The 27298-nt window shown below is 41.9% G+C and overlaps 1 protein-coding gene and 1 long non-coding RNA gene across 3 annotated transcripts in view; one reads left to right on the plus strand and one right to left on the minus strand.

The window, feature by feature from the left end:
* Positions 1-27298, minus strand: part of LOC101471554 (uncharacterized) — a 291948-nt gene that overhangs the window by 189777 nt on the left and 74873 nt on the right. The gene's annotated exons all lie outside the window — the stretch shown is intronic.
* On the plus strand, positions 19523-27268 carry LOC143420417 (uncharacterized). Its single transcript, XR_013100254.1, has 2 exons — positions 19523-26312; positions 26397-27268. It is a non-coding gene; the product is annotated as an uncharacterized LOC143420417 (long non-coding RNA).

Below are 27298 nucleotides of genomic sequence, written 5' to 3' on the forward strand. Positions count from 1 at the left end.
AAACAAAATTCTTCATAGGAGAAAAGCATACCATTTGAGTCAAATAATTGGTTGACTAAAACAATGTCATTCCTAAACCAACTATCTAAGAAGAGAGATTTTCTTTTAAATAAAACATCCTTATTATTCCAGATATAATAACTGTGTGGACTAAAGTTATGCTTGTAAATAAGGGTCCAAGCTAAAAAAGCTTGACGATGAAAAGCAGAGATCTTTAACGGGATTTTATCAATATCAAAATTACAAGTAAGGAAAAATTCAGTGCCACCTAACTTAGAAAACATGAACACAGGTATAGCATTCCAAATGGAAGTAGGATTAGTAATTAGATTCTTCAACCAATTTATTTTGAATGTGTTATTTAAAGTGTTAAAATCTAACACATTAAGTCCTCCGTTGACATAGGAGTTCATAAGAACTGTTTTTTTAATGTAGTGTGTCCTATTTTTCCAGATAAAGTTGAAAATTAACTTATCAACCTCTTTTATAAGCTTTTTATCAAGGTGCAATGCCAATGCAGCGTATGTAAGACGAGAGATGCCTTCTGCTTTAGTTATTAATACTCTGCCTTTTAACGACAAATCTCTTAAGAGCCACTGATTAAATCTGTGTTTGAGTTTCTCTAGAATAGGATAAAAATTTTGAGTTATTCTACTTTCCTGGTTCTTGGTTATTATGACACCTAAATAACGAACTTCTTGTTTAAGTGGAATGTTACACAAAGCTGTTTTCGAGCAGTCTTTTATCGCCATAAGTTCACATTTAGGAATATTCAAGTATAATCCAGAAGCTTTGGAAAATATAGAGATTGAGTCAATAGCAATAGAGATTTGATGTTCATCTTTTAGGAATAATGTAGTGTCATCCGCTAACTGTGTTATGAGTAAATCTTTGCCAATTAGCGATATACCTTTTACATTGCTTGATTTCATATGGTTAGACAATAGTTGGGCAATTAACAAAAACAGGTATGGAGAAATGGGACAGCCTTGTCTTATCCCTCTTTGTATGTTAAATCTGGGTGAAGTACCGTTTGTTAATTTAATACTGCTGTTACTGTTATGGTATAATGTTTTAATCGCTGTAGAGAAGTAAGAGCCAAAACCATACTTATCCAGAGCTTGAAATATAAATTCATGCTCCACCGTATCGAAGGCCTTGTAGAAGTCTAAAAATAATATGAAACCATTGCAATCTATGAGGTCAGAATAATCCAGAACATCTAAAACCAATCTGATATTGTTAGTTATGTGTCTTTTGGGCATAAAGCCAGATTGTGTTTCATCAATAACAGAGTCAAGAACCATCTTAAGTCTGTTAGCTATAATTAGAGCAAATACTTTATAGTCATTATTTAGCAAGCTAATCGGTCTCCAATTATCAATCATTAATAGGTCCTTATTAGGCTTCGGGATCAATGTAGTCAAACCTTGATTCATTGTAGTGGGAAGCTGTTGGTTTCCTATGCTTTCTGCAAATACCTCAAGAAGAAAGGGAGACAACTCTTCAGAGAAAGTTTTATATAATTCAGCAGTAAGACCATCCGTACCTGGAGATTTATTATTTTTCAATAGCCCAATTGCAACTTTGACTTCTTCTAATGAGATGGGTTGATCACATAATATAGATTCTTCTTGGCTGATAGATTTAACATTCAGCGATCCTAAGAGATGATTTGCATCTTCCTGAGAAAATGTAGAACTATAAAGTTCCTTATAGAAATGACTACAATATTTAGAGATTAATCTGTAATCCTCTGTTATAACTCCATTTATCATTAATTTGCTAATATTATTTATACTTGAGTGTTTCTTTTCTAAACTGAAGAAGTAATGGGAGTTACGCTCACCTTCTTCAAGCCATTTAGATCTTGATCTGATAAAAGCGCCTTTTGCTTTGTCTGTGTATAAACGATCTAATTTATCTTGTAATTTAGCAAGGTTCATTTTATCCTCTTCAGTTAAAGTGTCAATTCGTTTATTAGATAACTGTGTGATTTGAGAAATTATATTTTCTTCCTCCAATCTTTTGGATTTTGCATTAAGGCTGCCAATCTTTCTTAAATATTTGCCAATTTCAAATTTTAATAATTCCCAGTTATTACCATATTTTAAATCTTCTTGAGCTATAGACCAAAAGTTTGAGATCAGTTCTTTAAGATCCTTTTTCACATCGTCTTTTTGTAATAATGAGCTGTTGAGTTTCCAGTATGTAAATTTAACAACAGAAGAATTAGGTAGAGAAGTTAGATTTATTTTAATATATATGGCTTTATGATCTGTTGCTGGAGAAGGCCAAGCACCTACATCTATGCTATTGCTGTCAAAGCTCTCTGAGACTAACCAAAAGTCTATCCTTGAATGTCTCGAGTTAGAATTGTTGCACCAAGTAAACATTTTGGACTGAGGAAATTTGAATCTCCAAATGTCTGTAAGTTTCAGGCGTACCATAACAGCCTTCAATGTGGTATTAATTCTTTTCGAATGTCCTGGAGGAAATTTATCTAATTCAGCATCCATAATACAGTTAAAGTCTCCACCTAGTAATAATTTTGCATTTGGAAATTTATTTAACCAGCTAGATATTTTTTTTTCAATCGTCAAAAATAAATGATCATTTTCTAGCTTCGTGTTAAACCCATATATGTTAGTAACAATTAAGACTAAATCATTATATCTTATGACTTGACATATGTAATGACCTGCAGAATCACATTCTGTATGTAAAACATCCCCATTATATCTGTTTTTTAGGATTGATACCCCAGCTGATCGTTCAGTTCCATGAGATAACCAAATAGAATTTCCCCATTGAGATCGCCAAAAACTAACATCGTCGATAGTAGAGTGAGATTCTTGCAAAAACACAAAGTCAGATTTAAGTTGCTTTGCATAAAGAAAAGTGGCTTTACGTTTTAAGTTGTTACGAAGACCCCTAGCATTAATAGAAACAAAAAACAAAGAACACAAGTTGACAAAGAAAAGATATGTATTAAAAAGTAAATCGAAGATAAACTTTTTAACCTAACACTGAGATCAGCACTAGAATATGAGAATGTTCACAGTATAGAGTAAATATATATAAAAAAAACTTTAGACGCCTAATAAAAGCATAACAAAAAAGGTTTTACCTATTTAACAGTAATTTGGCTTTTTGCTAACACCAAAGAGCAATTTAGACAGCCAACTATTAATATCTACAAATATCAGGCACATCAATATAAAGAACACCTTGTAAACAAACCTGAGAAGAACTAAGGGTCAGGGAATATTGAAGAGTTTATGTGTGAACTTCAGCACCATTTACAAAGCCTCGACCTCCAATAAAGTAAGCAGACTTCCCTTCTTCACGTGCTTTCTTTATAATGGGCCACAGCTTCAGTCTGTTTTCTTTGTCCTCTCTCGTCAGGTCTTCAGTAAACCTCAGATGATTATTTTGAAGGAAAGTATTATTCTTGGCAGCTTTCCACACCGCATCACGAATTCTTCTTGAGATGAACCGGATGATGATCCCTCTGGGTCTCGGGTCATTTTGTTTTGGTTTCCCCACTCGATGAGCGATGTCTAAGACCTCTGAAAACTTTTCCTTCTCCGCAGGTAGAACCGTTTGGCATATCCCAATCGCCTTTGCGCGCACATCTTCCTTCTCCAACTCCGGTACCCCATACAGTCTCAGATTCCAACGGCGGTTGTAGCGTTCAACTTCAGAGATGCGTTCGTCACATTTCTGTGTAAGCGTTTCGTTTTTCTCAACCCTTTTCTCAATGACCATAATCTTATCACTTATGTCCTTTAAGTCCGTACGAACTGTTCCTACCATTTCTTCAATTGCGTCACTTCTGGTGTTGATCAGATTAATCAAAGTGTTGACCGCATCAGCTTTCAGGGAATCGTCATCAGAGTGACTGGTAGACAGTGTTGGTTTTTTAGCCACTGGAGGCTTGGAAGGCGTAACTGGTAGGGGTGGAAATTCTTCTTCAACCATCTGCTGACACTCCATTTCTCTTATGTAGCTATGGTCGCTAGCTAGCATGCTAGTTGCATGTGGTTTGCCCGAGTTACTCAGCCTTTTCTGAGCAGATTTCGACATGTTGTTGTTGCAGAATTTGGTTTCAGGTTTAGCAGGTTTAGTGTGTTGATCTTCAAAAAAGTCTTGAAAGTTACAAAGACGTCAAATAAGCGTTGTAAAAATGCTTTATATCTTTCTAGTGCTGAGAGCTCGAAAAGACACTCCTCATCACGCCGCCATCTTGCTCGGCCCGCTACGCATCGATAGTAGAAACATTGATCGGCAACCCGCTGATTGGTCGGCGAAAATGTCGAAGGGGCGTGCTCGGTATTTTCCGGCAGCAGAGCAAGAACTCATGAGTGAGGGATTTCAGGAGTTTCAGAGTTTAATTAAAACGCAAGAGAACACTGCAAAGGCTGCAAAAGCAAGGAGAGAGGGCTGGCAGAAAGTTGCTGACAAATCAAACTCGTAGGTAATTTAATAATAATAATAATAATGGATTGGATTTATATAGCGCTTTCCAAGGCACCCAAAGCGCTTTACGATACCACTATTCATTCACTCCCACATTCACACACTGGTGGAGGCAGCTACGGTTGTAGCCAGGCTGCCATATCGCGCCATCGGCCCCTCTGGCCAACACCAGTAGGCGGTAGGGTAGATCTATCATATGACACTATATTGTCCAATATCATATGGCATTATATTATATTATAATATGTTATATTATATCCCCTTTCACATTAGAGCCACAACAGGACCCACAAGAACATGGGAACAAGTAAAAGTGGAATACAGGAGTATTCTACAGAATGGTAATATTTATCTCTTAGATTGCTTTGCGTCTCTTGGCAAGGTAATACTGGCCTGTAATACTCTGTTAGTTTGTTCATAACAGCAACCAAGAAAAGGGCAGAGCAACAAAAGACAGGTGGTGGTCCTGCACCCCCTCGTCAACAAGTTGGTTAAGTAAATAATACCCTCACGGGAATATCGATATCTCTCTATGAGCACACTGTCGCGCTGAGCTAAAGGATCCTGTCTGTCCCGCAATATACGCTGAATTCTGAGGACTCTCCTTATCAATCTTGCACCTTCCGCAATGGGTTGGTCGCGTATACGGACAGGACATGGCTGCGACAGGCTTCCCAAATCCACCTTCACTTTTATAGCCGTGGTCTCTCATCTTGATTACACGAAGTAATTTACAATTACTACTCTGAAATATGAATTACATCTGTAATAATCACATACATGTAATAGAATGTTAATAGTTCATTTCCCTTTTTTAGGAAATGACCTGTATGTATCTGTGTGACATCAATAAAAGGATCAAGTGCTGCATTACCTTTAGTTACATTGATAATATTTATTTATGGTGAAACAGTGGAAAAATATCGCTGTTGCTTTCGTATAAATGAAGCGGACATACCTGCGTGGCCGCGATCTAATCCTGTTTACATAAAGTAAACCTGCTCCCGAGCAGGTTTACGCTTACGGCTCTGTTGCTATGACAGCAAGTCCCGGATGAGCTTCGGGGAACCGACTGATCCAGGATCACGCGAAATCGTCAACAATCAAATCCAGCTAACTTACTTAGCGAGGTACGAAGAACGGGCCCCTGGGCCCTATTTCAGGAAGCCGGTTTAGAAAACTCAGAGTGAAAAACGATACTCAGGGTTGAGTTGGTGTCTCTCTCCCCTCCCTCCAGGACATTTACAGCACCCGTCTCACTAAAAAAGCCCTTTGCATAGCGGCTGATCCCACGCACCCAATGCAAAGCTTCTTCAAGCTGCTGCCGTCAGGGAGGAGACTGCGGAGTCTCCAGGCCAGGACCAGCAGACTGAAGGACAGCTTCATCCATCAGGCTGTCAGGAAGCTTAACTCCCTCCCGATTCTGCCCCCTCTCCCCTCTCTCCTCCACGGTCTCACTGAACTCTGTCACACACACTCACACACACACACTCTCTGACTCACTCACTGGCCTGCACCAGTTACCAGTCACTTTGTGGAGCATTGGACTGCCATTACCTCATAAGACTTTGTGTTACACTATCTCATACCGTACATTACTAAATCTCCATTTGCACTATTTGCCTATTTGCACTACTCTGCCTGGTTTGCACTCAATGTCATTTACCCTTATATTGTATATTGTATAGCTTTCTTGTTATATGTAAAATTTTATTATATTATTTTATTTTTTTTACTTTAAAATATTTTACTTGCATTTTTAATCACTCTTATATTTAAATATTCATTTTCTATTTTATCTAGGGATTGAGAGTAACGAAGTTTCTATTCTCTGTATGTCCTGTACATGTGGCAGAATTGACAATAAAGTTGACTTTGACTTTGACTTGACTTTGAGTAACCCCGAACTGTCCAACTCGGAATATTCGGTTTCAGAAAGGCTGATAACAATTAGTTCAATCAACGCGGAGTTGCTTTAACCCCAAGTTAAGCGCGCGCACGAGGATACATAAAGCCCTGATTAGTGGAGCACAGATTAAGCGAGTCACCATGGAGACGGAGGGAAAGAAGGCGCGGTCAATGTATTTTACAGCGCTTGAGGCCGAAATTCTGATGGCAGCATATGCCGATAACATGCAAATTCCGCGGAAAAAAAGTAACACAGCCACAGCTGCAAAAGAAAGTGAGCATGCATGGCAAAACATAGCCGACAGAGTCAATGCGTGAGTGTTAATTTAAACACTGATCTAGGGATTTCCACCCATTTAACACGTTATTTTATTTTATTTTATTTTGTATTTCATACATTTTATTTTGTGATGTAATGTAAGCGCAGGTGCAACCCAACAGGCCCCAAACGTTCCTGGCAGCAAGTAAAAATGAAATATAAAAATATAGTCCAAACAGGTAAGGTGTAATTGTATTATGAGCCATAGTGCTTGGTCTGTTTGTCCGATGTAAATCAATTGCAGTTAGAGGCTACATTAACTTCCCCTCTGTAAGCACTTATTGAAATTATCTGAGCACATTACAAGTACATATTTGCTTACTCTGTATGCTCAAATGTGACCCGTTATAGCCAACAGAAAAAAAGCGGAGGCCTGAAAAACAGGTGGGGGTCCTCCACCACCACTCACAGAGGCTGAGCAGTTGGCTTCCACATTTGTGATAATGTTGGCAGCATCACATATGATCTTCACAGTGCAGAGAACACAAATTAGCATCCATTACTATAATGAAATAATTTGTTAGTTTGAAATGCTACAGGGAGCTATGTACCTGTACATTAATGCTGTGGAAAGACTTCCTGTTCACATAGTCTCCTTCATTTACTGAAGGAGCAATGATTGGAATGTGAGTGCCATCTGTACAGCCAATCACGCCTGGGAACCGTGAGAATAAATGTAAAATTTAAGTAGTAGTTCAAGTATCACCACATCATGAATTAAGTTTCGTTCATCCTGATACCTGCAATTTTGTGGCATCCCTCTTTGATAAATCTTGTGGGTCTGTGACCGGGGAACACCACAAACGAGTACAGGAGACGTTTCAGTGCAACTGTAACATTCCTGACTGCCCGACAGACGGTAGCCTTGGAAACGTGCTCAGCGTCACCAATATTATACAGAAAGCTCCCGTTTGCAAAAAACCGAAGTGCAATACAAATAATACGTACAGAACTGAGAGGATGTCCGCGATGTGTCACATGAGCAATATTAGGCCTGAGGATGTTATTCAAATGAATTATAGATTGTGCTGGAAAACGGTAACGTTCGCACAGGAAATCATCAGGAAATGATAAAATGTCCAAACGCGCTCTGATCACTCTCTCCCGGCGGAGAGCTCTGCGGAGAATTTGGGCTTCAACATCTACTGGCTCTTCAAGGAAGGAGCACGCCATGTCTGACACTTCCTACAGTCAGGTTTCCGACAAAGAGGCGGAGAACGTCAGGGTTAGTTGAAGTAAACCTGCTAGGGGGCAGGTTAGCTTCACGGAGTGTGTCGTCATAGTAACTCACTCAGAATTAATCTAAACTCGCTTTGTGAAACCGAAAACCCAGAGTTTTCGTTATCTCAGGGTATACTTACTCAGAGTTTGCACTAAACCGGCTTCCTGAAACAGGGCCCAGAACATGAACACACAAAACCAGGTGTAAAGAGAAAAAAGTAATAATTATATGAATACACTCAAAAGAAGCACTCATATATATTCAAATAATTTTAAATTTTAAAAAGTTCATTTACCTAGGTAAATGAACTTTTTTTTTTAATTATTTGACTATATATGAATGTGTGTGTATAAATACACAAATAATACACACATGCTTTCATGCTTTCAATTGTGTAATTTAAGTGATCTAGGTAGCTCTGTCTTGGAAGTTCAGTTCATGCTAGAAATGTGTTTTGGAGTTTATACGTGTTTTGTCTCTAAGACCACTTTTTTTTACATTAGTAATTCCTTTTGTGCATAATTTTATATTATTGTTAATAATAAAATAATTAAAGCAACAAAGCAACCCGAAAACTCGGTTTGGAATCGAAAGAGCCGGTTCTTTTTAGTGAGTCGAACCGAAAGAACCGGTTCTCTAAAAAGAGTCGGAAATCCCATCACTAATATCTTAGATAGCAAGGAGCAGATGGCCGAGGTTTTTTTTTTTGGGAGGGGGGGGGGGGTTGAATACGTTTTATTGACAAAGCACAAAATACAGATATACAAATACAAAATAGCAAACACAATGTCAGGGGGTTCGTATAAAAAAGCAAAATAGACACAGTCTATTATAGAATCACATGATATTGAACAGGGAACATTTATGGCAGACGGCCGAGTTTATTAAACTCCACCGACACCGCGGTAACGCAAATCTGCCGCCGAGTCACGTGATCGCACAGTAACAAACCACAGCAGATCAGGAAGAAGGGGCGGAGCCATTTGTCTGTGCAAAAGAGGAGTCGAGCAGAGAGAGATGATTTTGCATGAAACGCAAGTAAAGTAGTGGACTAAGAGGAGAGAAACAAACTAAAGTATCGATCATAAACCACTACCAACGTCCTGATCGATATCTGCATCGATCTGCCCACCCTTGTCTCCTGGATCGTAGCTGAGATCAGCGTGAACCACGTGGGTCTCTGCTCCCTGATCTGTTTCCTGTGTTTGGAAAGAGTTGCAGCTTCATCGCGGAGTTTCTCTCGGTTTGTGGGCTCATCTAAAGGTAAGCACCGAGCTAACTTTACTGTGAGTTCAGTTCATGTTGAGTTTAGCTCCTGAATGAGGTCTTCTGCTGCTCTCCTCGGTGTCTGTTCACAGTTTATTGTGAACACGTTGAGAGAAGAGTGAGAGAGTGTTTGGAGAAAAACACCAACTAATCATTAGCTCAGCATGCTGGGAGAAGTTGGAGCAGAAAAGTCTTTTCATTGTCCCTGCAGCTGTTTTTCTGCCTGCACCAAACCTCTACAGCCTCGTTTCTATTTAAGTGATAACAGGAAGTCAGAGCGATCTGCTGCAGTATTTTCATACATCTATGGAGAGAGAACCCAAGGAGGGTGGAGAGACTGTGATCACGTCATTATTGGTAGAATCCGCAGCAGGAGCTGTTCAGCTGTGAATGGTTGGTGCAGTGGGGTCTTTAGGTCTGTGGTTGGTTCACCGTCTGATTGTTTTCCAGACAGAAGCAGAGTCATTAGCTGAAAACAGGTTTTGGAGTTTAGCCTCACTAAAGCTGAACTTTGCAACTGTCTCTGTCCCCACTCTGAAACACTTCCTGCCATGAAGTTCTGATGAAGCACCAAACTGCAGTTACTCAGTCAGTGGAGGTTCAGTAGTGCAGTTTCTCACCACTGTTGTTAACTGGAGGCTGACACACTGACTGAAGACATTTAGTCTGAGTAGATTTGAACTTTCCTTCTTCATTGTTTCCATCTTGCTTTGACTGCAGCTGTAACAACACTGATTCCAGCAGGATTTGTAAAAAGCATTTTGACAGACACACAAAGCTGGACAGCTTTTGTTCTGAGTCCAAGATCTTAGAAAGAAAGTGACTGGACGTCTGTAAGCTTTTTTAAACGTTTCACCTCTCATCCAAAAGTGGCTTTTTCAGTTCTAAAATCAAATGGTGGAGAGTCCCAGGCATTTAAACCCTTGTGGGGGTTGTCAACTGAAAGGGTCGTCAACCCACTGTTGACCATTGATCTTATCACAAGAGCCAATGTGTGGAAAAATGTGTGTGTCAGCAGGTCCTGAGTGAAACCATTGTGAGACCCTGTTTCACTCTATCATGTAACTCGGTGCTGTCCCTGTTAAAGAGCCAAGAGCCTTTCTTTCCACTTCCTCCATGTAAAGTTTGGCTACAATGGGACACACTGGGGAGCTCACAGCACATCCATGTTTGTGTCTGTAGAAACCCTCGTTGTATTTAAAATATGTGACTTTATGCTGCTACCAATGAGCCTGAGTGGGACTCCTTCTTTGTGTGTCTATGGAAGTTCATATATACAGGGTGCAGCATCCACCGGGTAAAGGTGGTGGTATGCAGGGAGCTCAGTGGCTTTTTCAAGTTCTTGTAGGCAGCTGATGACTTTCTTTTTGTAGCTGCTTCTGGGGTTTCACCTTGAAGCTTCATAGGTATTGTTGTCACTGAGTGTAGTAATGTTTATTTGCTCTGCTTCTTCTTGTCAGGGATAAAATACATATCTATACTTTTGTGTCCCAGCTGAGTAACAGGAGGAGAAGAGTCTGGTGGAGCAGCAGAGGAACAGTTTCAGCCATTTGGACTCAGCTCAGCCACTACAGAGGAAACAATGACTTCAACACAGGAGGTGAGAAAAATATCTCAGTTACATCTATGGCTGTGCAACATGATGAAATGCATATTAGATGAACGATATAAAAACATCTATCGTTTCATATTATACACTATTGTTTGTTTCGTGGTGTCGCAAAATGCGCTGTTTATAGCAGTATTTGTTTTTTCTTCTCCCACCTATGGAAGAATCACATGAAAGGGTACAGAGAAAGTTTAGAGGCAAAAAAGAGCCATCGAAATGAACCTTAAACTTTAAGTCGACTTGTGTGAAATTCAAAGAATTTACAGAAAATGCACATTTGTGATATATATCGTTATTGTTATGAGACATGTGTCATATCGGGATATGAGATTTTGGTTATATTGCACAGCCCTAGTTGCACTGTTATTGTTATATTAAAAAATTAACAGAGCGTAAGATGGACACACACAATACGTGTGTGCTCACAATTCAGCCTTCAGTTACCCGGCTTTCATTCAAAATCTGTTTGTCGTGAGCACCTACACATTAAACAACTTACAGATTATAAATGGCTTCAAGCTCACACTGAGGCCTGTGGGGCACTATCACCCACTGAGACACATTTATATGTTTTTATATATGAATATTTCATACTTTAATGATGCCTATTTATTTAAGGGAGATGAGCAATACATTATAATTGTACATAATAATATCACAGATGACAGATTAATAGATTTTATGTAGATGCTTGTGCGTTCTTAAAGTCTTATATGTTGAATTGAATGTGTCATCTGTTCAAAGCCTCCCAGTCAGTGCTGTTCTCCATGCCTGTCTGACTGTACATGATGTTATTAGCACAAACACTTTAGAGGTGATCAATTAGGACTTCAACAATAATACAGACAGCAACGTGGTTAAACATTTTACAGTAGGTGTTATTGGGAATTACCTTTTTCAGTATTTTTATGTGTTGCATTTTTCTATGTTTTAACCAAAGGGAAATAAAGGGGTTTAAATCAACCTGATTGTTACACCCCGGCCTAGGCAACCGGCGTGCAACGTATGAAAATAAAAATAAGAAAAACACACGAGAAAAAAACTAAAGCGCTCCACCAAAATCCCAAAACGAAGGTGTCTCAAACGAAAATATTAACAAACCCATTCACAGCTATTTACAACAGACTATTTATTTATTTACAACAAAACACCAAACTATTTACAACACAGGGGAGATCGCGACCATGACCAACTGACACACAGGGCTTAAATACCTAGAAGGAGCAATCAGGGAATGGACCACAGGAGGGAAACACAGCTGGGGCAAATTAGACCTGACGAGACAAGGAAGCGTAAACTGAACACACTAAGATAACAACAGACCTTCAAAGTAAAACAGGAAACACATGACAGTCACGCAAAAACAAAACACTGACAACACCGAAACGTAACATTTCCCCCCCACCCAAAAATCAAACATGTAACCCCAAGTGAAATGTGTGAAAAATCTGCCGACCAAACTCTACATGTGTTTGGTTGGCAGATTTTTCACACGACCGAAACCTCTGGCGATATGCCTCTGGAACTAGCTCATAAGCCCTTAAAATAGTGGATTTCACAATTTCATAATCCAGGCTGTCATCAATAGACAAGCTCGCACACACTCCCTGTGCTTTCCCCACCAATTTACACTGCAGCAACAAACTCCACACATCCTTGGGCCATTTCAAAGTGGTTGCGATGCGTTCAAAGGCATTAAAGTAAGAGTCAACTTCACTTTCTCTGAAAGGTGGCACTAAAGCAATTTGCCTGCTTGCATCAAATTGGTCAGAGGAGAACGAATCAGAAGATTTATTCACAATTTTACTCACTGGGGTAGAGGTAACATTGCGCTGTCGGGAAGGATCCAGCTCCATAGCCCTTATGCGGAGATGCATAAGCTCAACTTCTTTGGACTTAGTCGCAAGCTCCACCTCTTTCAGGCGAAGGGCGAGCCCAAGATCCTCCGTAACCAATCCTGTTGATTGTTCGGCTGGGCTAACGTTTGGGATCTGAATGGCAGCAGGAGCCTCCGCCCCTGGCGACACCCGTCCACTGGCAGCTTGTGGGATGGTTGCAGCAGCTTCTGCTCCCGCATCCACCACCAAACCTCCAGTCGCCTCAACCGGCCGAGGTTGTTTTCTCCTGTTTATTTCAGTTAGGGAGTTAGGTGTAGCGCTTGTCTTTTGTTTGATGTTTGATTTCACATAGGGTTTGAACCCGGGAACCCCTAAGCGCCAAACATCTTTAGGGGAGATGTTTGGTCTTGGGAAGGGGGGTGTTATGGCCCTGTCCATAATCTGTTTTGGTGGCTGTTGTTGTCTGTGCCTTTAAGTCTTTGCAGGCCCCGGAGTGGATGAGCTGACGGCTGCTGATTGGTCCCCTGGCCATGTGATCTTCTTCAAATCCCTCACCAGCAGTTGTCCCGGGGCAGCCACTGACAGCAGCAGCAGACCTGACACTGGCCTCCAAAACTTGTTATGGACAGGGCCATAACACTGATGGTTTATTTTAATTTTCACATGGTCTTACTCAGATGATACAAAGTGAAACATGCATTCTTTTTTTACTTGCTGGAAAAGCTTGAAAATGGACCTTGAAAGTGCATAAAAAGTGCTTGAATTTGACCCTGAAAATGGCGTATCAACTCTGAATTGTATCAGCACCCATCGAAACAGCAATATCATCAGTTAAACTCACATTTTTTCGTAAAGTAAGAGATTTTCCCCGGTGATCAGTATTTCTTCAATACAGTGGTCCCTCGCTATAATGCGGTTCACCTTCGCAGATTTATTTTTTTTATTTGTGCAATTTTCCTTCTTTTTTTTCTTTTTTTGCAGCCCATTATGTTCCTGATTGGCTGAGGACCATTGTCAATCAATCTTGTGCCGTGTCTCCTGTACAGTACAGAATGCATTCAGCTTGTTAAATTTACATAAATCTTCGATCGCTAGTAGTGTGACTATTAAGTGCTGTATGTTGTGTTTTCTCCCCAACAAACACAACAGTGTCGACGAAACATTTTGCACCACCAAAGGCAGCCGCGGGTGCCTTTGGTGCCTGTGCTGCTCCCCCTGCACACCGTGGCATAGAAAAGTACTCCAGCAACCAGCGACTAGTAAAACATCCTCAGAGCTAGAGCAGGGCGATATGACCAAAAATATTTATCACGATATACATTTGAAAATGAGCGATTACGATATAATTGACACTAGACAAAATACTTTACAACTCCACAACTTTATTAGTGCAAAAAAACAAAACAAACCCATCAATGTATTTTCACTTAAACAAGCAGCTGGTTTTTTATGTGCATTAAAGTTATATAAAAATTTAACAGTGCAAATACAAATTCTTTGCTGACAGTTTAACCAAAAGGCATTTCCAGTGGAAACTGGCCGACATATCCTCAGCATAACCATGTAATATATCCACAAAACTTAAAAAGAGGTCATACACACACAATACGGTAACATTATGTTGAAGCACAGTACATATCACTCCACGAGGCTCCGCCTACGATAGCCGTAATGCTCCGACAATCCATCAAGCGGTGCGGCTTCGTAGCTTAGCAAAGTCGTACTGAAACATTTGACAGATTTTCGAGCGCCGTGTACATAAAATCGTTTCGAGGTCAGTAAACACAACCAGAGTTCATACATAAGGCACACGGGATTATAAGGGGCTCTGTCGACTTTCAGAAAAATCAAAGGATTGATTTTAAGTGTGCCGTGTTTTCCAAACAACATGGTAATAACGACGGCCCGCTAGCATGCTCTACCAAAAATAGTGCTTTGTTGTGTATCTGACGGACGAAAGCTAAACCAGTTCCAGTGAAGCTGCAGCATTTTGACAAACCAGTTCTGGTTCATCCGTTTTTATTCAACGATCCACTTTCACTCTTCTCATTCTGCATCGCTGCCATGTGCGTATGTACACATGTGCGTATGTAAACAAAGGTACTGCGCATGTGCGTTTTACCCATATTCTATCGTGATATTTCATTTTCCTATCGTTGCCCAAAATTACACCGGTATTACCGTGAACGGTATGATATGGCCCAGCCCTACTCAGAGCTTCCTACAGATGTTAAAGGGAACCCCAGCTATTAAGACATGTTTGCGCTAAAATATGTATTGTGCCTTCAATAAAATATGTCTTATTAAAATACGCCAAATGTTTTCCTTTTAAGCACATTTTATATAAAACAGATTTACCAGTAGGCCGCCATTGTTATTTACTTCTCAATGCACTCTGGGTAGGGACGTCATACAGTTGTACCGCATCCAGTTCAAGTTTGCAGCGCACTGGAAATGGCTTCTGTTCAACCTTTCCAGTTCACACCAGAGAGAACCGAGTGAGATAATGAAAATAGTCAACCAGCACTTAGTTTAGATGAAGATGAACACAATCTGTCACACGAGGACGAGAGAGTGAGGGAAAACTACTGGTGTCTATGCGCCTACTGCTTGCCAATGGCAACGGTGACTGAGAAGGTTTGTTGTAAAGCACCAAAACTTTGAAGCCGTATGTGTTAATCCAGATGTTCTCTGGGAAGCCCTTGTTAGCCTCATGATCAGTATCCAGTCTTTAAGTGATAATGTGATTGTGGTGGGGCGTGGTTTGCGGTGCCGCGCGGATGCACCTGCACGGCATCCGCAATCACGCCCGCCGTGTTAAAACACGGGGACTCAGGGGTTGGTGTGGTGTGACGTGAATTAAATAAAGTTGGCTTTGAACGTTGCTCCGTGGTCCCGCCGTGCCTTATTCACGCCACATTGGTGCTGAAACCCAGGAGGCGGCACGGCGGGTCTGTATCGGAGCCAGGGAATGGAGGAGCTGGCCCGGAGGGTGGCCGAAATGGCGGCCGCCCAGCGGGAGCAGGCGGCGGCGGTGCGTCGCCAGCAGGAAGAGCTGCAGGACCGGTCCGAGCGCCACCTGGAAAGGATTGGGGAGCTGGTGGCGCTGCTCTGGGCCTGGGCGCCACCCCCACAAGTGTGTCCCGAGGACAGTGAAGCGGTGGAGGAGCCGTGTGGGGAACCTCGGCAGCCGGAGGTGGTGGACGAGTCACGTGGGGGTCCGAGCCTGCCGGAGGAGGAGGAGCAGCCGGGTGAAGGGCTGCTCCTGCCGGGAGCGGTGGAGGAGCCGCTCCAATCAGAGGCGGAGGACGAGGCGGGCGAGGGTCTACACCTGCCGGAGGAAGAGGAGTCGCTCCACCCAGAGGTGGACGAGGGGCTGTGCCTGCTGGAGGCGGAGGCGCAGTGCGGGGAGCCGCTCCAAACGGGAGTGGCGGAGGCGGTGGCGGAGCAGCTGTGCGAGGAGACGGAGGTCCCTGCTCCAGGGCAGCCTGCGCAGCCGGAGTTGGAGGCAGAGGAGCGGGACAGCCCCGCTAAGCCGGGGGTCGGCGGACTGGCTAGTCCAGCCTCGCTGCCACCAGTCGATTCTGTGCGCCTGACGTCTGCCCAGCCGCCTGTGTACAGGAGCTCACGGCCATGCCTGTGGGGCCGTGTCCGCTTGCTACGCGGCCGACCTCCGGACCAGCTTCGCCGTTGCCGCTGGATGCGCGGGCGGCCACCAGAATGGACGCTTCCCCAGTCTCGCCCCAGTTCGCGGGGGGGGGGGGGAGTAGGTTCGGCCAGATTGCTCCCCGGCCTCAATCGGGCGATGGGGGTATGTGGTGGGGCGTGGTTTGCGGTGCCGTGCGGACGCACCTGCACAGCATCCGCAATCACGCCCACCGTGTTAAAACGCGGGGACTCAGGGGTTGGTGTGGGTGTGGTGTGACATGAATTAAATAAAGTTGGCTCTGAACGTTGCTCCGTGGTCCCGCCGTACCTTATTCGCGCCACAGTGATGAATCCTGCTTCCTGCCCAAAGTATTCTGCATTTAATAAGGCTGCTGTGTTTTTTAACATGTTTAAATGCTTTGCATCTTGTTCTATTTAATCTCAACAAGGCCCTAAAAACAGTCAGTGATCACTGTCGCCTTCTCACGGTTTTTATTACCACTGTTCATTTTAAAGCTCAGTTTTTAAACATTTACGATGTAGCTACAGCCCAGCGCACGCAGCAGTATATTAATGCCTAACCTTGTGTAGTGGATGGATTATCTCAGTTGTTCTCCTTCCTGACGTTTGGTCCGTTTACAGCATCCTGCCATGCGATTGCATTTACTCCTAACTAGAGCAGGGCGATATGGCCAAAAATATTTATCACGATATATATTTGAAAATTTGCGATAACGATATAACCGACGATATAATTGATGCGAGACAAAATACAACTCCACAACATTACTAGCACAAAAAGACAACCTTCCATTTATTTTCACTTAAACAAGAAGCTGGTTTTTATGTACATTAAAGCTTTATAAAAATGTAACAGTGCAAATGCAAATTCCTTGCTGACAGTTTAACCAAAAGGCATTTCCAGTAGAAATGGGCTGACATATCCTGAGCATAACCATGTATAATATCCACTGAAGTTAAAAAGAGGTGCTTTGCAACATTAAACTGCAGTGTGCATTACGCATTTTTCGGACCATAAGGTGCACGGGATTATAAGGCACATTAAGCGAAACAAAGCAGTCAGATAAATCAAACTTTATTAAACTCATTCTTCTTGCTTCCTCCACTTCTGTACCATTGATTCATTAATGTTGAATTCTCTGGCAGCTGCTCTATTCCCATGTTGCTGCAGTATATTAATGACTAACCTCGTATTGTGGATGGATTATCTCAGTTGTTCTCCTGACTGAAGTTTGGTCCGTTTACAGCATCCTGCCATGCGATTGCATTTGTCTCTAACCATGAAGAACCTTCACGTTAACTTTTATAAGTGGAAAAGTGTTAGTGTTCGTCCTCCAGCTTCACTGTTTATGTTATGCTAACATAGCTGTGTCGCTAGCGATCACGTAGCACATCATTATATACCAGCTAGCCCAACTTCAGTAACCCTACAAACGTCACTGCTGTTTAGTTTCCTGTCTTCATTTATGTTGGAAGTGATAGCAGAGCTGTACGTTTGATTTTTTTCAGAAATCTCTCAGTCAGAACATGCAATATCATGCTTAGGTAACTAGCGAAACTAGCGAGCTAACTTCCGCTAGCTTCCTGCTAACTTCTAACTCCGTTAAATGTAATAACTTTTGTTTTCATGGATGCCTGGAAGTTAAACTTTATAGTTACACCTGGTAAAGCAGCAATGCTGATCGTTTTATTAAAGATGAAAGAATTTAGACAGTTTTTAACTCTAAGTGATGCTGCAGTGTTGTTTGACCTGAAGTATACGGAGTTTAGGACCCAGATTACTCCCAGATTTAAGAGCATCTTAGTCCGACAAATATGACAATAACAACGGCCGCTTGCATGTTCTGCAAAAAAATGTGCTTTGTTGTGTATCTGATGGACAAACACCAAACCAGTTCCACATCACGGAAGTTGCACCATTTTTACAAACCAATTCTGGTTCATCTGTTTCACTCAACAATCGGCCATGTGCGTATGAAAACAAAGGCACTGCGCATGCGCGTTTTACTCCCATTCTATCGCGATATTTCATTTTCCTATCGTTGCCTAACATTATACCGGTATTACCGTGAACGGTATAATATGGCCCAGCCCTACTCCTAACCATTGGGAACCCTCACATTAACTTCTGTCGAGTGGAAAAAAGTCCACCACTCATTAGTGTTCGTCGTCAAGCTTTACTGCTTATGTTATGCTAACATAGCTTGTTGCACTAGTGATCACACATAGCAAATCATTATACACCAGCTAGCCCAACTTCAGTAACCCAACAAACGTCACTGCTGTTTACTGTCCTGTCTTCATTTATGTTTCAAGTGATAGCAGAGCTGTACGTTTTAATTTGTTTAATAAATCTCTGTCAGAACATGGTATGTTATATTTAGATAGAAGCTAGCGAGCTAGCTCCTTGCTAACTTCTAGCTCGGTTAAATGTCTCAGCTGACTGCAGGTTTACAACATTGGGAAAACCACAGGACAGAATCAACTTTTGGAGATTTATTTTCATGGATGATTGAGCATGCATCAAGACATTAGACAGTTTTTTAACTCTCAGTAATACTGCAGTGATCATTTGTTCCACGACTGCATTTTACTCACTGCCTCTGTTTGTATCTCTGTCACTGCAGGACCAACATGGAGCGAGAAGTCAGCGCTCTCAGGAGGCCGACAAACCTCACAGAAGAAAGGGACGGAAAAGATACAGCTGTGATGTGTGTGGGAAGGAGTTTACTCACAGTAGCAACTTAGGACATCATCAAGTTACCCACTCTGGAGTTAAGGCGTACAGCTGTGATGAGTGTGGAAAGTCTTTTACCCAGGCTGGAAGCTTAAAAACACACAAACTCATCCACAGTGGAGTTAAACCGTACAGCTGCGATCAGTGTGGTAAAGCTTTTGCTCGCAGTAGTACCTTACAACGTCATCAAGTTACCCACTCTGGAGTTAAGGCGTACAGCTGTGATGAGTGTGGAAAGTCTTTCACCCTGGCTGCAAGCTTAAAAACACACAAACTCATCCACAGTGGAGTTAAACCGTACAGCTGTGATCAGTGTGGTAAAGCTTTTGCTCACAGCAGCGGCTTAAGAGGTCATAAAGTTACCCACTCTGGAATTAAGGCATACAGCTGTGATCAGTGCGGTAAAGCTTTTGCTCACAGCAGCGGCTTAAGAGGTCATAAAGTTACCCACTCTGGAATTAAGGCGTTGTGACCAGGAGATATTTTATTTTGTATTTTTATGATCACAGTTATAATTAGAAGTATCAATCATTAATCATTTACCATTGTGGAATCTGATGACAGTATAATCTTTGTTTTATGTCTATGGTAATCTGAGTAAAGATTAATGTATGCAGGTTATCATCATTGTAATCAAGTTTCAAATGGTATCCACAGCATTGTATTCACCGTCCATAACTGGAGGGTCTAGCAGGACCTTGTTCTAATTCATTTGCAGGCCTACATCAGAACATGCACATAGAGAGTTATGTAAACACGCACGTTCACCCTTATTTACACAGGGAGGTCATGTCAGGACATTCTCTAGTTGGACACACAGGCTCACCGAACTGCACAACATGACATGTCACACACTTGGTTTTCTCTAAAGTATCATCTGATGTTTGTATAAGGAGAACTTTGGACTATGGGGAGACTGTTATCATTTCCAGTAAGGTCTAACTGTGTGATGTCATCATGGGTTACATAAGGACGGGGAGCTGTCCACTCTTTGGAGATCTGTGGCTGTACGCTTGTCTTCCCATGCTTCTGTCTTAGAAGCATGTAATAAAATCACTATGTTTGTCACCTACACGGACTCGGCTGTTTTTCCTTCTTACCCAAACTGAACCAGACGTAACAACTTGGTGCCGAAACTCCGGTTGGGGGAGAGGGGAGCTTGCAGCTATCGTGTGGGTGACAAACAGGGGCGGAGGCCAGCAGCCTATCTGAGTGACGCCAGGCGACATAAGAAAAGGTGAGTGCCACCTGTTGATTTTTATCCAAAGGCGCTATATTGGAAGTTAAAACTAAATTTAATTAAATAATATTCACTCAGTATGGGCTTCTGGCGTTGGTCCATGGTGATCTTGGGGTAATTAGTGTTAAAGGTAGGGAATAGTGAACTGAGTAAATGTATTGCTGTTTATTTTGAGAGTGAACTGTTGAGTTAAGAGGTTATGTGTTTAAGTTAATACGGTTTAAGGTGTGTGGAAACAAATAAATACGGTTTAAGAGGTTTAAATGTGGGTTGACTGGGAATGCCAGCCAGTCAATCGGTAGTGTAGGGCATTTGGTTTTAATTGGGTAGCAAAAACGCGGTTTTGGGCTTCAGATAATTAAACGGGGGGGCTGAGAGCTCACCGTGAGGCTTTTAAAACAAGTATATTTATTTAGGACTGGAGACGCGGTCTCCTAGGAATGCAGTTCGTCCAGCAGGTGGCACTGACCCCTAATCGCGGACGCGTGGTTAGGTTTTAGCCCGGAGTTGGCCTTCCGCGGGGATTCGGACTCCCGTCAAAAAAGGCTAGACAATCAATGGGTGATTGTCTTATACTGCATTTTTTGATCGACAGGGTCGCGGACCCGGCCGTGACCTTTTAACGTGGCTGCCTTGTGAGTTTTAAGTATAGCTGAAGGCGTGGGTTTGATACTAGCGCCAGAGGTGGAGCTCCTTTCCAGCTGCGGGAAACGGTTATAAATTAAGTAGAATTCAGTAATGTGACCGTTTTCAAGGCGGCGTACTTGAAACGTTAATTGACCAGCAAGGGCGCGGCCCTGGGCTATAGATGCTTATAAATCAGTCTAAAGTATAGGAACACCGCTAGAGAAATAAACGAGATAAGTGGTTCTGGCATGCGGTGTGTTTATACGGGCCCGTGTGTATATTGTATATAAATTACCCGTGTGTGTGTGTGCATTTAAAAGTGTAAATTGTATAAACTGTCTTGTGTTGTTGAATTTCTTCTGTGTGGATCCAGAGTGTGAAAAAACGATTTGATTTGAGAACTTTGTGTGATTGCTGGGAGATTTTTTAGTTGGGTCGTATTTCTTCTCTACCTGGAAAAGGCAGAGATCTGTGCTTCATTTGATGTTGTGTAAATAAAGCTTTTAAAAGTTGGTTGAGTCTCTCGTATAAGGAGGGAAAACGGTGCATGGTAGATTGTCTGGATTATTTTTCTATGTGAAAACTTTGTAGTTGTTAGGGAAGTGAATGTGAGAGTGAATTTTCGCTGGCTTTGCGTGCTTAAAACTGTTGCAGTGGACGTTTGTGAAGTTTTGTTGTGAAAGGACGATTAGAGTGTGTGTGTGTGTGTAGGTGTGTCTGTGAGAGAAAGACAAGGTGGGGGCCGAGTGCTGTGTGTGTGTGACTTTCTGCATGACAGAAGAGGAGAAGTAGGTCAGTTGATTTTCTGTGAAATAATAATAGTCAAGAAAAAAGGAAAACAATAAAGTGTGGAAGTGTGAGTGAGATATTGTCTCTGACTGGGGAAGCAGTGAGAGTAGAGGTCACCTTATTCCCCTGCTGGACACAAGAGAGAACATGATTTGGAGTGTTGTGGAGGAAAATGATTAGTAATAACATCAAGCAGTTTATGTGTTTGCAGTCAAGAACATATGAAATTTTTACTTGTGGGGTTTAAAGTTAGTAAAGAGTTAAATCAACCCTCCTCAAGAGTTCAATAATTTAGGCAGTTATGTTTATACGAATACTAAATGTATGTTTAGTGTCCTCATACAGGTGTTTTTTCTTAACCTGGAAACCTGAGTACGGAAGCAGAAGACAGGCCAAGCTTTGGCTAAAAATTCACGGCTGGACACCAGAGTTGTCCCCACCCCTCCCGGAAAAAAAGAGAGAATGTAGTTTTAGGCAGGTTTTTCTCGCTGAACTGCTCTGGGTGCTGTGTCCCTGAATCTCACCAGTGTTAACCTCTGGCGGAAGACATGGAGAAAAGGAAAAGATGTTCCTGGTAAATGACTGAAACAAATAAAACCACACACAACCAGAGAAAGGTATGAGAGTTGAGGAACAGACACATGTGCGTGTTAGAGAAATGCCTCATTTGAGAAAAAGTTAAATTAACCCATACACTGCATTTCGTTGCCCTGTACCTGTGCATGTGCAATGACAATAAAGTTGAATTCTATTCTATTTTATTCTATATACAGACGCACCCATACATGCAATGAAGAAACAGCTTACATACATGTGCACGTACATGCAAGATTAAAGTAGCGACACTTAACATACACCTGTTTTTAAATGATATAGTTTATACACTACTGACAAAAGACTCTCTGGGTTGCAGGACGACAACTTAACGTTAAAAGACAAAGACACTGGTCTGATGATTAAGTGAGGATACGACAAATTTAGTGGTTAAAGTGGGATATGTTTTTGTTGAGTGTTTAAGACAAAGGACTACTGAATGGTAGAAAATTCCTTTTTAGGTTTCTAAACAGGATCTTAAGAATTTTAACACGTACCTGTGTTGTCCTGTCAACTTGGGGGGTTATGAGTTGATTATATGGTGAGAAAAAACAAAAAAAGGGGGGAAGGGAGATCTCGTTGTTTCTCCCCTCTCGGGATAACACAGCCAACACAGCACAGCCAACACAACATCATTTTCCTGTTCGCCTGTTTTGTTTTGTTTTTGTTTTTTCTGAAAGCCGAAGCTGACCTGGACTCCTACCCTCCCCTCTACCATCGTTGCCCTCTCCGCGACCATCTTTGACCCTTTGACCCCTGAAGGCCACACCAGCTGGACTCATAACAACAACTTGAGGATGTCAACAGTGCTGCAGAAAACAATCTCATGCAGCGGAGATGGAGAACGCTAAAGCTTCAGCTGACAGAGCTGTGACGAGACACACATTAAGCCCGGAGGAAAAGGGAGGGTGAGCAAAAGAATGCTGACCTCTGAGAAGAGCCGAACAGCAGAGCTGCAGAAGGCCGTGGAGCAAAGTAAGGACAACATAAACAGACTCCAATCTGACGTGGAAGGAAAAGACTCTGAGGTTTTTGCCTTCAGTAAGAGCTCAAGGCATCGGAGCAGAAATTGAGCATGGCTCCGGAGGAGCTGGCTGCTAATTGAACTCATCAGTCAGACTTGGAGTTTCACGTACAGGACTTGTAATCAGGCGGAAGCTTGCTGGAGCAGGAGGTCGTCAGACTTGACGCAAAGTTCCAACAGCAGGAGTAAACCCTGAAAGAGCTACAGAAGCAAAAGGGTCAAGTTACAAGGAGAAGATGCAGGCAGCTGCAACAACGGATGAAAACAGACCCAAAGAGGAGGGGAGGACCCCAGGGCATGCGTCAGGCCGCTGGTTTACCCAAACAACAGAGCAGGAAGGTGATGAATACAAACACACAAACACACACTTCTGCATCCGCCGACTTAGAATGAAGAGAAACACACACATGAACACTTATGCACTCGTTGAGTGAGTGAAAACTGATATACACCCATGCACCAAAATCAAAATGTTGATTCAATTCACTAAGAAGTGACACACAATGCTCCAGCTGCTGCAATGAAGAATGCTTTATTAACAAAGGCTCAATGCTGCACACAACAAATCCAAATACAGAATCTGTTACAATAATAAGCCCAGAGGGCATTTGTGTGGTCTGGGGAGCAGAGTCCAGAGCGGTTTGGTTATGAAAACGATGCCCGTGCGAGATATCTGGGGCTTAAGGCCTCGACTCAATTGTTTACTGTACACTAAAAAGAAAAGAAAACAGCCTGAGCAGTGGTGCAGAATGAAAACGATGAATTAACAGTGTGAGTCTTATTTCAGAGCGCCACATCATTGTGATGGAGATTGAATAGAAGGAGGAACACACGGACAAAGAAGAAGAGAAAGGGGGGGCAGCCCTTGACCCCGATTGCCTGAGGTATTAAAGTTCTGTACTAAATTCTGGTTTCCAGTGTGAGAAAAGTCACGCAGTGCCAGTATTAGAGTTAGGTTGAGTGATGATTCTAAATTACTGTAAGTAAATCATCGTACACCCGTTCAAGTTTCATGATAACGGGGATCTAGACTTTGTTGAACCCTAGGCAATTTGAACAGGTAAAATTTGAGTGACCAAGTAGCAGTTGAATAAAAGTCATTGAATAAGTGTTGAAATAAACTGGCAGAATTAAGAGAATTAAAACATTTCAAGAGCTCAAATTATTTAATATGGAAACGGTTCTATTTTGTTTCACGAATGCAAAACATATAGGTTTAGGAATAGGAAAAGGTTGAGGTGGTGTTGATTTGACTCTGTGTAGGTTTAGGTGGGTATTTTTATTGATGGGAGGAATATTCAGTGACAAGTCCTAAGACCCGGGCGTTGGTATTTTTGTTTTTGTTATCTTTTATTTTATTTTGTTTTATATTTTGAACAGTGCACTGATTTTTGTTTGTGAATCTTTTCTTTAAGCAGATCTGCACATCGGAAATTACAAGCATTACACGTCGGCGAGAAAATTGTTGCAAGTGAGTTTCTCCACATTAAAATGGGCACAGGAGAAAGCCACTTATATGGGGACAATTAGAAAATGAGAGTCCCTGCCCAAAAAAGGATTCAGCGAGGTAATCCGATCTCAAGTTCTTCTTTTTCTTTTGAAATGACGTCATTTTGCTGAGGGCGGAAATCTAAATGCGGCGATGGTTTCCACTATCAGCAAAGAAAGAAAAATGGATGAATGAATGAATGGATGAAAGACTGGAAATAAAACAAACGGACTGACTGGTAAAAGCTGACAAGACTTGACTACGACTTAAGGTTAATCTCCACCGAGATAGAACAAGAGGGTGGATGAATTTATGTGTGATTCTTTTACAGGAAATGTTTTTATAGCATCTATGGGATGTGGATGGCTGACTACGGTCAATATGCTGCTAATGTTTGCTTTGCTTTGGTGAGAAGGGTGCAGTAGAAAACAGACAAGTGACATGAAAACAAGTAATAATAACAAATAACTAATTTGGGGACAGTTTAACCTAGAGCCCACTAACTGGCCATTAGGGGCTCTCTCTCTCTCTCTCTCTCTCTCTCTCTCTTGGAGTAATATTGCCAAAGGGTGAATAAAGCAAATTGCGGCAATAATAGTGATTTAATGATTGGAAAAACCTGAACATGATACTTGTCTGTTGTGCTGAATCGTTTATTACTCTTATGATTTGCAGGTGGTTGTAAATAAGCTGTTTACTTTAACAGGTTTGCTTTTTAGCTGAATTGCAAAATACAACTAGAACGATTAATTGAGATTAATCGCAACTAACCTGAAACTGAGGAGGTTCTATATAAGGAAGAATTAAAACAGGTATAAAGTGCATTTGATCTTTAATTGCAGGTGTGACCATGAAGATTTTTGGTACAGATTGCAGGTTGTTGCTCATTATTGAAGTGTGCTCATAAAGGCAAAAGCTATATAGGGGGTCTATGATTTGGTTTGTGTTTTAATAATTTAGGTATGGCAAAATTAAAGGTTTCTAGACAATTTAGGGAACGAGTGAGAAGCATAAATAGATGATCAGAAACTGAGTACTAGACTTAAACTTAAGTTAGAATTAAGAATGCCCAATTTGTTTGAGGTCTGTTGTTCACTTTTATACACACATTGCAAATGTGCTTATAAGGAGCTGGCACTTAGTCTGTGAAGGTCAAAAGCTTCATCCAACAACGGATCGGATTGATATATTGGAGCTATTGACTTCACGTGCAGAGGGTTAAGTGCATGCACGCTTACACACATAGGCATAGCATAGGATTGGAATAAACAAAGTCAACAACATTAGGTTAGGAGAGCCGGCGCAGGAGAGGTGTTGGCTTTCTGTCTCTTGCAGAGAAGGGAACAGACACCAGACGGGGACACGGAGATATGGGGACCCTTCACAGCAACTGGGGTCAAGTGTCATGGCCTTGGGGCTCCTTGAGAAGATGGATCCCATAACCACAGCGATAACCAGGAAGGGGTTGGCGAAAACTAGGAACACCAGAGACCAACGAGGTTCGAGAGGCTTTTGGCAAAAAGGGGGACACGGCGGTGACAACGGACATCAAACACACAGATCTTTGTTTGAATAATCCCTAGATCTGTGTAACGACTGAAGGGTGGTCTACCCCGGAAGTCGAAGAAAGAAGAATCCGAGGGCGTTTCTTCACTCCAAGAGGAGGTGGTAAAGGGGCCTGAAGCGTGACAGGCTGGAACTCGAGTCTGAAGCTAAAAGAACAGCTGGGTTGTGGGATAATTGGAAAACAACGGAGGTGTTGGGGTTGATAAGTGTCATAACGTGTTTGTTTGGTTTGGAGACAAATCCTGGTGTGAGTTGGGCTGGCAAGCCAGCCCAAAGAGGAGGAATGTGACCAGGAGATATTTTATTTTGTATTTTTATGATCACAGTTATAATTAGAAGTATCAATCATTAATCATTTACCATTGTGGAATCTGATGACAGTATAATCTTTGTTTTATGTCTATGGTAATCTGAGTAAAGATTAATGTATGCAGGTTATCATCATTGTAATCAAGTTTCAAATGGTATCCACAGCATTGTATTCACCGTCCATAACTGGAGGGTCTAGCAGGACCTTGTTCTAATTCATTTGCAGGCCTACATCAGAACATGCACATAGAGAGTTATGTAAACACGCACGTTCACCCTTATTTACACAGGGAGGTCATGTCAGGACATTCTCTAGTTGGACACACAGGCTCACCGAACTGCACAACATGACATGTCACACACTTGGTTTTCTCTAAAGTATCATCTGATGTTTGTATAAGGAGAACTTTGGACTATGGGGAGACTGTTATCATTTCCAGTAAGGTCTAACTGTGTGATGTCATCATGGGTTACATAAGGACGGGGAGCTGTCCACTCTTTGGAGATCTGTGGCTGTACGCTTGTCTTCCCATGCTTCTGTCTTAGAAGCATGTAATAAAATCACTATGTTTGTCACCTACACGGACTCGGCTGTTTTTCCTTCTTACCC

The sequence above is a fragment of the Maylandia zebra genome, linkage group LG9 (genome assembly GCF_041146795.1).
Source record: "Maylandia zebra isolate NMK-2024a linkage group LG9, Mzebra_GT3a, whole genome shotgun sequence".
Lineage (NCBI taxonomy): Eukaryota > Metazoa > Chordata > Actinopteri > Cichliformes > Cichlidae > Maylandia > Maylandia zebra.